This window comes from Babylonia areolata, chromosome 4, assembly GCF_041734735.1.
Source record: "Babylonia areolata isolate BAREFJ2019XMU chromosome 4, ASM4173473v1, whole genome shotgun sequence".
NCBI classification, from domain to species: Eukaryota; Metazoa; Mollusca; class Gastropoda; order Neogastropoda; family Buccinidae; genus Babylonia; species Babylonia areolata.
In genome coordinates this window covers 57750380-57763764 of record NC_134879.1, presented here as the reverse complement: position 1 = coordinate 57763764, position 13385 = coordinate 57750380, and positions in this window count along the sequence as shown.

Below are 13385 nucleotides of genomic sequence, written 5' to 3'. Positions count from 1 at the left end.
ACACGCATCTTGATATTCTATATGTATATAATTAAGTAATATTGTGGACTCGTGATGATTTTGACGATCAGTGGTGTCACAAAATTGGCAGTGATGAAGTTAAAAGAACTCGCGAACTGTGGGTGCCGTTCATACCTATAGATTATTGTCCAATCAAGTGACCTTTCTGACTGCGGGCCTCCACTGAGCGCCTGGACTCACGTGCTGGGTTGGGGCATGAGTGGTGGGGGGCGTCAGGTCACTCCTTGTACAGTAAGAAGTGAGGGTCTCCTCTCTCTTGCCCGAACGCCCCTCACTGGTCACCTGCCCCATGTCTTCGTCATCTGCTGACGTCAGGTGTTCAAAGCTCCTGAATTTATCTTGTCGGTTTATTCTGTATTACCTGCCAGTCTTTTCTTGCTGTATTGTTTGAATGGTTATTCTTGAAACTGTTTGTTATATAGAACTGCACTTCTACGTACTCATCAATTTATTTGTTTATGCATTATCTATTTATTCATCAATGTATACATCTATTCATATATTCATATCCATATTAATTGATTGATCAAACCCATGCAGTAAACGACTGACACCATCGATACGATTAAAGTTTTGCAGGTTTTAGTTGAACCGATGTCGACCGCCGTGAAAACAGGATGTGGATGAGGGGTCCACAAGTGGCTGCATAGTGTGTGACTTCTATCTCCCATTGGTGCATAGTATGTGCATTCTATCTCCTACAAGTGGCTGCATAGTATGTGACTTCGATCTCCCATTGGTGCATAGTATGTGCATTCTATCCCCCATTGGTGCATAGTATGTGCATTCTATCTCCCATTGGTGCATAGTATGTGCATTCTATCTCCCACAAGTGGCTGCATAGTATGTGACTTCGATCTCCCACGAGTGGTGCATAGTATGTGCATTCTATCTCCCAATGGTGTATAGTATGTGCATTCTATCTCCCAATGGTGCATAATGTGTGCATTCTATCTCCCAATGGTGCATAGTGTGTGCATTCTATCTCCCAATGGTGCATAGTATGTGCATTCTATCTCCCAATGGTGCATAGTGTGTGCATTCTATCTCCCAATGGTGCATAGTATGTGCATTCTATCTCCCATTGGTGTATAGTATGTGCATTCTATCTCCCATTGGTGCATAGTATGTGCATTCTATCTGCCATTGGTGCATAGTATGTGCATTCTATCTCCCAATGGTGCATAGTGTGTGCATTCTATCTCCCAGAAGTGGCTGCATAGTATGTCCATTCTATCTCCCATTTGTGCATAGTATGTGCATTCTATCTCCGAATGGTGTATAGTATGTGCATTATATCTCCCAATGGTGTATAGTATGTGTATTCTATCTCCCAATGGTGTATAGTATGTGCATTATATCTCCCAGTGGCTGCATAGTACGTGCATTCTATCTCCCAATGGTATGAGGTATAGTCAAAGGTCAGAAGGTCACGAGGTCACGGATAGAGGTCAAGAGGTATAATATGTCAACACAAAATTTCGTTTCAGATTGGAAGAAAAAAATCCTTTCTACGCATTCCAATGGTAATAATATTTCACAACTGGGACGGGCAGAAGAAGTAATAAATATTTCCATTGTCATTGGTTATTGTTAAACATTTATTTTTTGTTCACAACACTATATCACTGATACCTTACGATTTGCGACACTAAAAAATAGCACTGATTTCACCATAAAATCTTATTCTGCTCAGTATGAAAATCGCAATCATGTATACATCTGCCAGGAGTAGCAAAGATGTCAATAATAGAACAACAGTCTGAATCGACTGTTGGGAATATCTTTGAATGGATCTCACGCATCCAAACATTCAATTCACAAATGACAAGGTGTGTAAAAGCTGTTCGGTTTTACACAAATGTACAGGCCTACAGAGAAAAATGTGGCAGGTTAATATGAAAGAGTGAAAACTATTTTCATAGCCCGAGAGATCATGTCGCTGGTTACACAGCGTTGGTGACGGTCAGCCTATTTGTTGGCGCACTGCTTTGCAAAATAACATGGTGCGTGAAAGGCTGCTTTCTTCCTCATGAAGTTGATTTTAATGACATCTCAACAGAACACAAACGTTCATCCTGTTCATCCCTATTGCCCAAAACAAAGTTATATCAAGACACATCAAACTAAATTGTTGTGATGACACCTGCCAGTAAGTGCCAAAGTCCGAATTGAGGCAGCGCAGTTGTGATGACACCTGCCAGTAAGTGCCAAAGTCCGAATTGAGGCAGCACAGTTGTGATGACACCTGCCAGTAAGTGCCAAAGTCCGAATTGAGGCAGCGCAGGTTTTCGGACAGTTTAAGTTTCAGTATTATAAGGAGCGTCAATGCGTACGGACTAATCCATATACGCTACACCACATCTGCTGGACAGATACCAGACCGCAGCATAACCCAACTCGCTATTCATGGATTGTGCACACACACACACACACACACACACACGCACACACACACACACACACACACACACACACACACACACATATATATATATATATATGATTTGATTTCTTCCTCTGAGTTTTGCCAGAGGAGAACATTTTTATTGACATGGGTTCTTTCTCGTGCCTGCTGTACACGGGACCTCGGTTTATTGTCTCAGAATGACCAGACGTTCAGTTTGATTTTCCTGTCAAACTTGGGAGAAAAGGAGAAATCAGGAATCGAACCCAGTCCCTCACGGGCACTGTATTAACAGATAAACATCTAAACCATCCTGCCACCTTACTCTCTGTTGGACAAGAAATCAGGATATGGACAGAATCGATAGTTTGTGAAAACATATTACTGAAAGAAGACAAAGGAGACTGCTGAAATTCATTCACAGAATGTTTGTGCAAAGGCCTTTTAATTCACTGCATGATGTTTGAGAACGACCATCGACATAAACAGATCAATATTTGCCTTTTGGTCTATGGTTCGTCACTGTGATAAAACAACGAATAGGATAAGACAGCGATAGATACGATTTTAACTCTTACATCCCAACACACATTTTTCGGTTCGACAAAGACCTGTTTTCTGAAGGTGAGTAAACAGGGTTCACTGCTATGCTTTGCAGAGTGTGATACTCGCTGATCAAAAACCACTGATCAGTCACGACTTCAGATATTCGAGTCATCTGCCAGTCTGAACGCGGATCGAATGATTAACTTTGTGACATCTACTGATCAGGCTGTATCTCGTGCACATTGTTCTGAACTTCCTTTTATTCAGCTGCCTGTTGTCACCCAGTATTCTTCGCCTTTTTTCTTCTTTCATAAAAAAATAACAATCACACCCTATGCCCTATAGCATTTACCTTCAAGGAATCACACGTGAGCCGTCTAGGTTTCGCCTCTTGTTTCTTTTGTGTTGAATTCATGTAACGTTTAGTTAGCATTTTATTATTCTGTGATGATGATACTAGCCAGCTGGTCCACGACAAATCGAACAAAACATCTTGTCAATTCGAAATTACTCAGCTATGCATACAGCTTAACATTTACATCTCTTTTTATCTTTTTTTTTCCAGATTTTCTGGGTTCCGCCAACAGTTTTGGTGCTGTGACAGTTGGAGACAGATATTTCAAGTTTATAAAGACTGACATGCAAAACCTGTTTTCTCCATACAAAGTGTGTCTGCAAGAAGGAAGGCTGGCCATCCTCAACACAGTGTCTTCTTGGGACACACTGGCTCGTGCTGGGAATCAACACTCCTGGAAAGTGGGGCTGAGAATGGCGCATTCTACGTTACCCTGGATGTAAAGCAGCTCTCCTTGTTTCTCTGTCTCTGTATGTCTCTCTCATTGTCTGTTTCTTCTTCTGTCTGCAGGTCTGTCTTTCTGTCTCCTCCTCCCTGCACCCTCCCTATTCCCAGCACCTGCACCACCTCTCTCTCTCTCTCTCTCTCTCTCTCTCAAGCAAATATAAGACTGCATCATACGTATTTGTTAAAATGGGTCCGATAAGCCTAGAAAGTCGATCAGAGGAAAACTCACGAAAGCACTCTTCATGGACCAAGATGTTGAGAGACCAAAAAGATAAGGAACTCCCATTTTATATGAATAATCATAGACATGCTTCCCAGGTGGAAACAACAAATCTCATTACATATGAATTGTGTTGACTGGATCCTTTGTCAAATATATAATGAAAAATTAAAAAAAAAATCTTCAGGCTTCAAACTCAATATAGATATTTCGATCACGTCTCATTACCTCCGTTGGTTACTGATTTTTTTAAAACACTTTCAGCTAGCCCATACAGCTAAAGGATCGGTTGAATATGCTAAAGGCACTGATCTTCAAAACACCGCTAGACACCCAAGAAAGCCTAAAAGCTATACCAGGATCCTTTTTATTGATTTCAGCTCTGTATTTTGCACAATGAATCATACCATCAAAGCTGTATATTAAATTTAAAGAATCCTTGTTGCTTGAATGAGTTTGGAAGTAGATCTTTTTTTCTTTTTCTTTTTTAAGATGCAGACCACAAGTCGTTAAGTTGGTGATCTCTCCACCTCCTCCTGTATACTCAACACAGGCGTCCCACAAAGTTGTGTTACATCCCCACATTGTTTACATATAACTGTTCATCTCATGAGGGGGGAGGGCATAAAGCGATAAAGAGGTCAAAATATTTTTATTGTTACGTTTTCTAAATTTCTTATTCACAAAACTTTTATCTGACATGGGTCACACTGACTGATAGCAGTTGTTGTTTTTTTTATATTATTTTTAGTTCAAACAGGAACTGCTTTCTGCTCAGTATGGACGTTATGTCTGTGCACACATCTGCCAAGATCTGCAAAACTCTGTCAAGCCATGGGACATTAAATCAAACATACTACGGGATTTTTTCTAAACGGATTTCTCTCATCTAAGTCATAATATTTCAAAACATGTCTCAAGACATAGACAGGCGATTGTGTTTTAAACTCACTGTGAAGGTCTTACACTATCAACGTTCACCGAAGTGGGCGTTTATCAGTACACGTTGCGAAGCAGTCTTCTTTTTCTGCATATTCATAGTGAATCAGCTCATCTGTACATCGATTTTCGCGATAATACATATTTGAAAGGAGGCTTAGGAAGTTGCCAGATTTTATTCAGAGAATGGTTTGTGTATAGGTATCATCACTTACTGTAATGATATAACAAATCAACAAATCTTCGGTACAGAATCTGTTTGTTGGTCTTATTTCTCATTACGCATGTGCATTTGAATAGTGTGTTTTTTTTGTTTTTTGTTGTTGTTTTTTTTCTAAACGACATCAACTTCCTAAGATTCCAACAACGGGCAGCCGTTCTTTTGGAATGACGATGTACGGATCATCGTTTTTCCAAAAGAACTAGACTTGTCCGGAATGACTATCAAAATGTGTTTGGTGATTTTGTAATGATTTGACGGACGCAATAGCCGAATGTTTAAAGCATTGAACTTTCATTCTGAGGGTCCAGGGTTCGAATCTCGGTAACGGCGCCTGGTGGGAAAAGGGTGGAGATTTTTCCGATCTCTCAGGTCAACATATGTGCAGACCTTCATGTGCCTGAACCCCTTTGAGTGAATACGCAAGCAGAAGATCAAATACGCACCTTAAAGATCCTGTAATCCATGTCAGCATTCAGTGGGTTATGGAAACAAGAACATTTCCAGCATGCACACCCCCGAAATAGGAGTATGGCTGCCTACATGGCGGGGTTAAAACGGTTATACACGTAAAAGCCCACTCGTGTACATACGAGTGAACGTGCAGCCCACGAAGGAAGAAGAAGAAGTTAGGATTCATCAAAGCCGAAAATTAATGTCGTAATGAAGACAGGGAAGGTTTGAAAGTCATAAATCTCAATTATAATCGAAAAAAACAATGAAATGCCGATCGATGTGACGTGCTTGAGATAGAATTGTTCTGGTTTTAGTACATACAACTTTCGATTAATAAAAACAGTTTGGATTGTTATGCATGAACTGGTAAGCCCCCACACCCATCTCTCTCTAACCCCTAAAACCCGGTGTTTCCGGTGCTGTTACCGTCCAGCAGGAAACACACGTGAGCCATGACGGCTTTGCCTCTGCTAACTGTGTATTTTTCAACAAGCCATCAACCTGTTATAAAATTAGCAACAACCAACTTTGCTTCTTATGGCTGACAACAAAACTATCAACGTTTCTCTTCTTTTTTCAGGTACAAATTTATACCTGTATGGGACGATGGAACGATAGCATACTACATTCACACCTGGCACATGTCTTACAGGAAACTAAACAATCGTTGCTTCTCATTCAGCCGCAATTTTGTCTCAATCGGTCGCTGTCAAAATAACTTGCATTCTCTCAGTCCTGTCATTTGTGAATATAACTTTGGCAATACTTCTCACCCAAGCAGATCGAACACGATGCAGAAAGTAACAACGGACACAAGTGTGGAGCAAACTACTGTGAACCACAAAATCAGAATAAAACGTTCGAACAGTTTTCCATCGTGGATAAACACAACCCGGTGCCCTGGTCAACACTTCACATTCCAGTTTCTTGCCTGTGACGCGGCCGCTAGATGTTGGGGCCAGAGACAGGGAGCGTGCGCAGTTCCCATGACTCTGTTGCCCCCCATGTTCACGTGCACGAACGACGTGCTTCACGTGCCTTACACGTTGGTGTGTGATCACCGGTCTGACTGCCGTGACAACAGTGATGAGGACTTCTGTGTTTTCCCCTCTTGTGATCAGTCTGGGTTTTATAACTGTGGAGGAAAACAGGTAAAGATTTGTTTCATACTTTTCAAACCCGAGAATAGGGACTAACACAAGATATGTTCTCACAAAATAGCACACAGTTATACACTATCTGTTAATCTTTCCTTCCTTATCCATTCAATGGCTCAGATCCCACCCACTCCCTTAAAATCCCTCATTCTCCTGACATGAAATCTTTTTCTTTTCGTTTCCTTACGCACAACAGAAAGAAAAAAAACAACGCGAAACATGTTCAGCCACTTCCAGAGATAGGGAGTGAAGGGCCCGGAGGAGGGGAGGGGCGCGGGGGTGTTGGGGGTGGGGTGGGGGGGGGGGGGGGGGGTACGCAGGTAATGCTCCCCCTGTCGTGAGAGCACCCTTTGTTTCTGGTCCCAGATATTTATCTGAGGTGGTGGTAATAACGGTTTGGAATCAGATAATCTATTCCTGTCAGAAGAGATCTGGAATAAACTTTTCTTGGAAAAGGTATCTGGAAAGATACAAAATCGTTATTTGTAAGAGGTAAGATCTAAATGTTACAGCTGCGCATTATCGACAGATATGCTGTAATCAATGAAGGTGTAAAGGGTACTGTTTCTGCCGGAACGTAAAAGACAATATTATGCATATTCATTTGGAGATGCGACCACTGCAACATTTTTGAAAATGTTCGAAATTTGATAAAATCAAAACATGCGGTTCTTGAAAACATTCATGAATAAATTGAAAATAAAATGTTTTGGATATCAATGTCTGGTCAGGGGCACAGCCCTTGCTACTGGTACCATGTAACCCAGTACTACCTGCCGCATGTGAAGTCTCCCAAGGATGGACCAGGCGGAGGAGGAAACCTTTCCTGACCGCCCTGTTCCAGTCTATCTGGGAGAGAGGGGAGGTCCCCCAGGATTTCAGGGATGCTTCTGTTGTGCACATTTACAAACGGAAGGGGGACAAAACATCCTGCGATAACCACCGTGGAATCTCTTTCCTCTGCATCGCTGGCAAAATCTTCGCCCGCATTATACTGAACAGACTGGTTGACCATTTCTCTAACACAGTCATCCCTGAAGCACAGTGCGGCTTCCGCTCAGGCAGGGGAACAAGTGACATGGTGTTTACCATATGCCAGATGCAAGAGAAGTGCCGTGAGCTGAACAAGGAGTTCCACATGGTCTTTGTAGACCTGACTAAGGCCTTCGACATGGTGAACCGCCATGGTCTGTGGAAGATCATCCTAAAGTTCGGCTGCCCAGAGAGCCTAATCCAGCTGATTGCGTCTTTCCACAATGGCATGCAGGCAAGAGTACAGGAAAATACTGACATGTCGGATCCGTTCCCAGTGGTCAATGGAGTGAAGCAGGGCTGCATCTTGGCACCCACACTGTTCTCCATTGTCTTCTTTGCCATGCTGATTGACACCTTCCAAGACTGTGACCGGGGTCATCTACATTCAGTTTCGCGACTTTCGGCGACTCCACGCCAGGTCCAGGGTGTTTGAGGCACTGATGAGAGAGTTCCTCTTCACTGATGACTGCGCTCTTGCTGCAAACACACATGAGGGCATGCAGTTCATTATGGACAGGTTCTCAACCTCCTGCAGGTGCTTTGGACTCACCATCAGCCTCAGCAAGACTGAGTCCATGTACCAACCAGCTAGCTCACAGAACGCCAGTGACTTCCCCCCTCCTGCAATCAAGATCAATGACACAGAGATCAAGTCAGTCGACAAGTTTTGCTACCTGGGCAGCACCCTATGCAGCAACGGAGCCCTTGATGTAGAAGTGATGCTGTGCATCGCCAAGGCCAGCCAAGGCATCAGGCTCAGCACCAAGATGAAAACCTACAGAGCTGTTGTGCTGACCACCATGTTGTACTGCTGTGAAACCTGGACGATGTATCGCCGTCACATTCAACAACTTGAGCAGTTTCACCAGAGATGCCTACGAAAGATCCTCGGCATAAAGTGGCAAGACAGGGTCTCCAACCTCCAGGTCCTAGAGAGGAACGGCCTTCCCAGCATCGAAAGCCTGCTGATCCAGTGCTAGCTACGCTGGACAGGACACGTTGTCCGCACGACAGACAGCAGGATCCCGAAGATGCTTTTGTATGGCCAGCTAAAGGAAGGCCACCATGAACTTGGAAGACCCTGCAAGCGCTTCAAGGACACCTTGAAGACAAACCTCAAAGCCTGTGACATAGACATCACTTCCTGGGAAACTGATGCCCTTGACCGCTCTCGCTGGAGGATGCTGTGCTCTTGTGGCATAAAGACGTTTGAAAACAAGAGAACACTGGCCATTAAGGAGAAGCGTGAGCGAAGGAAGCAGGGCTCAACTTCTGGAGACGTTTCCCCTTGCAACACCTGTGGGAAGTGCTGCGCATTCAGAATCGGCCTCTTCTCCCATATGAGGACACACACCGACAGATAAGCCTGCCTGCCTACTCATCCATCGGACTGACAGGAGACTCCATCAACAAGGTACACACAGATTCAGTTCTTGGCTCAATAATGATCCTGGGAAAATGGATGTTCGCTCCTTCACAAGGCAGCTTGACTGATGTACTGTTAGATTGAAAACTGTTACGGGAAGATAACGTGAGATGTGTTTCCAGGGAAAAACGACTATCATATTTCCGTTACTTACAGGCAGATCTCCCACCCCCTCTCTCTCTTTAAATGAATAGATAACTTAAAGGTCACTAAATGCATCAAATGCATAATATGTACTCTTTCAAAACTAAAACCTCCACCGTCTATATGTTGTGATACCATATTTTTTTTCTCTCTCCAAGTGCGTATCAGAAGAGAAATTATGCGACGGCGTTCTTGACTGTGTCCTGGACATGGATGAAAAAAGATGCCAGAAACCCTTTGTTCCTTTCAAGCTTTTTCGTATCATGCCATCACCTCATCCCAGTGTTGTAGAGTTTGACGGAAAAGGCACATTGACTATTTCCAACCTGACAGACTTACCATCTCATGATCACAACACGACATGCCCTGAGCGTTACTTCCAGTGTCCCACAGGTCTCCACTACTGCCTGCCTGTGTACGTGCTGTGTAACGGTGTCAAGGACTGTCCTGGTCAGGAAGACGAGACAGACTGTGAAGACTTCACGTGTCCTGGTTACTATCGGTGTCGTGGCTCCAAGGTCTGTCTCCATCCTAGTCACCTGTGTGACGGCTGGCCCCAGTGCCCTCAACGTGAAGATGAACTGGTCTGCACTTTCCCTTCCTGCCCACCGTCCTGCACATGCTATGGGTTGGCCTGGTACTGCACGGACACACTGCTGGGGCCAGTCGGGCCTGATTTGCGCTATCTTGATGCGCACGGGACTAGAACAACGCTCACTTGTATAGGGAATGCAACAATGCTCGTTTTCCTGGATTTATCACGGTGCGGATTGTCACGTGTAGGTGATGTACTTCACTTGCCCAACTTGCGTACGTTAAGGCTTGCGGACAATGAACTGATATCCATGGAGTTATCGTCACTGTCGCTATTTTCCAGTTTGAAAGAAGTTTCATTTGCTGGCAACCCTCTGGTGATACCCCCAGATATGTATTACACCCGGAATATATCGTTGGTAACTCTACACTCCCTGGATTTGTCTCGAATATCAGTGTCACATCTAGACACTCATTCTTTTCGTTCTTTTGCTAGTGTACACGTGCTTAATATATCATTCAGTGGCATAAAAACCATTTCACACGGGTTCAAACATTTTAGACAGCTTCGCATTCTTGACCTTAGAGAGAATAAGTTGCACGAGTTTCACCAAGACATACTTAAAGGCTTGTCTACTCTCCACACAATATTCAGTGACAACTTCAAACTATGCTGTTCTGTTACATTACCTGATGGTTTTGATTTATCAAAGTGTCATGCACCAGTTGATGAAATATCGTCTTGTGACAACTTGCTGCATTCTGATATGTATCGTACGGTTCTTGTCGTATATGCTTCTTTCGCGCTGATTGGTAATCTAATCAGTTTTGTATACCGCCTGGTATTTTACACACGTAATCAGAGGCATGGATACAATGTGTTTGTTTTGCATTTATGTTTATCTGACTTACTGATGGGCATATACTTGGTGACAATAGGGCTCGCAGACAGGAAATTCCGCAATATCTATGTACTGAAAGACGCAGTGTGGAAATCAAGTCCAGCCTGCTCCATAGCCGGATTCATATCATTGTTATCCAATGAGGTATCGGCAATTTTGATCTGTCTCATCACTCTGGACAGGTTCCTAGTCTTACGTTTCCCATTCGCTGATGTTCGGTTCAAGGTGTTGTCAGCACATGTAGCAAGTTATGTAGGTTGGTGCGTGGGGATTTTACTGGCCGTGATCCCTCTTCTTCCTGTTACTTCCCATTGGAAATTCTACAGACAGACTGGGATCTGCCTGCCTCTGCCTGTCACCAGGACGGATTTCCCAGGACACACGTATTCCTTTGTAGTAATGATTGTCTTCAACTTCGTGCTCTTTCTGTTCATTGCTCTCGGCCAAGTGTCCATATACTGGTCAGTCAGTGCCAACAAGATGCCCGCAATAGATAGCAGTTCCACCAGTTCCAAAGACATGACCGTCGCTCGTCGTCTCATCACTGTCGCTGTGTCTGACTTTTTCTGCTGGTTCCCCATTGGTCTGCTTGGTCTGTTGTCTGGCAGTGGAACTGTCATCCCTGGGGAGGTCAACGTGGCCATGGCCATTCTTGTTCTGCCTCTCAACTCCGCCATTAACCCTTTCCTCTACACACTCAACATCTTATTTGAGCAAAGGCGGAAGGCCAAGGAGTGTCGCATGCTGGAGGACATCAAAGCCCAGATGGCGTCAGAAAAAGACGCATTGAGGAAGTCCACAGAGGGGTGTAGTGAGCAGGAAGCAGCCAGTCTTCTCCAGTCCTGGCTGAGGTCTGGACTCTTGACCCGTGACAGCATTACCAACTTTATCCACAGCTTAGAAAGTTGATCATATTTATAATACATATGGGTATACACCAATTAAAAGTGTGACTGAAATAACAAAAATCTGTTCTCCTTTCCTCTTTTGAATTTCTTGTACCTCCCCCCCCCCTCTCTCTCTCTAGTATATCTGTTTGTGTTGGGGTGGTAGGAGGGGTGTGATAATCAGCAGTTTAATGTCTGTATGCTAGGTCTTGGGATAGTGATCCCAGGAAGAAAATTTGTTTTATCATGGAACTGTGTCCATTTGGTGTCCATTATCACATGTTCGCAGATGACACACAGTTGCAACAATCTGCCCCTCCTGCTCAGTTCTCACAAGTCCTTGAAACGGCACAGGAGACGATAGAATCAGTGAAGAAGTGGATGACTGTAAATAAGCTTAAGATGAATGATGAAAAGACTGGTCATGCCAACTGGAACTGGTCACAACCTCAAAAGGGTCTGAAACTGTACTTCATTTTCTCTCAATGGCACCCGAATTGAGTTTTCACAAACTGTCTGCAATGTAGGCGTGCACATTGACTGTTCTCTCACCATGGAAACCCACATAAACAAGCTGTGCAAGTCCATTTATTTGGAACTGCGTCGCATTGGTCATATTCGTCCTTTTCTGTCTGTGGAGGCTGCAAAGAAACTCATGTCTGCCTTTGTGTTGTCCAGAATGGACTACTGTAACTCTCTGTTTGCTGGTCCCCCTGACTGTTTGCTTGAGAGGCTTCAGAAAGCCCAGAATCATGCAGCACGCATCGTTCTCCGCAAGCGTAAATTTGACCATGCCAAACCACTTTTCAGGCAACTTCACTGGCTGCCAGTGCGTGCACGTGTGAAGTATAAATTAGCAACACTCTGTTACCGTTCCCTTCATGGTCAGTCCCCTGCATACATTTCTGATCTCTTGACCCTCAAATGCCGGTCACCTCGCCATTCCCCGATTCCATCTAGAGAAATATGGCAGACGTTCTTTTTCATTTGTTGGTCCTTCAACTTATAACGCACTCTCCCAGACACTTAGAAAGGCTCCCACATTGTCAGTCTTTAAGGCTGGGCTTAAGACCCACCTTTACAAACTCCATCTGACTGAATAAGTTAACACCAGGTGTAAACTACGCCATAGGTTTTAAGTGCTGAGACCTTTTAATGTTTTATGTATGTATATATATATATATATATATATATATATATATATATATATGTGTGTGTGTGTGTGTGTGTGTGTGTGTAAGATAAAATAATAACTTTATTATCTCCAACTAGACAAATTTGGTCAGGTGCGTTATCACAACATAGACAAGTAAACAACATGGGGACCATAACTGTAAAAGCCAACAACAGCCCCTACAAATATTACGAAGATACAAATGTAAAAAAAAAATATCACATACATCGTTTCATACATACATCAACACACTGCAGGTAATAACTAGTATTCTTAATGTAAAAACAGAAAGAATTAAGAAACATTATTTGAATATAATTATAAACATAGCCTACTATACTGCACATTGATTATAATAGACAGATAAGATAAGAATAAAGATGAATTGCGGAAAACCACAACCAGATAATCAGCACCCCCCCGCACCGCACCCCCCCCAACCCCCCCACCACCACCCCACACACGCGGATAACTTGATTAAACAAGAGTAATAAACATATGTTCTCAAATAAAAG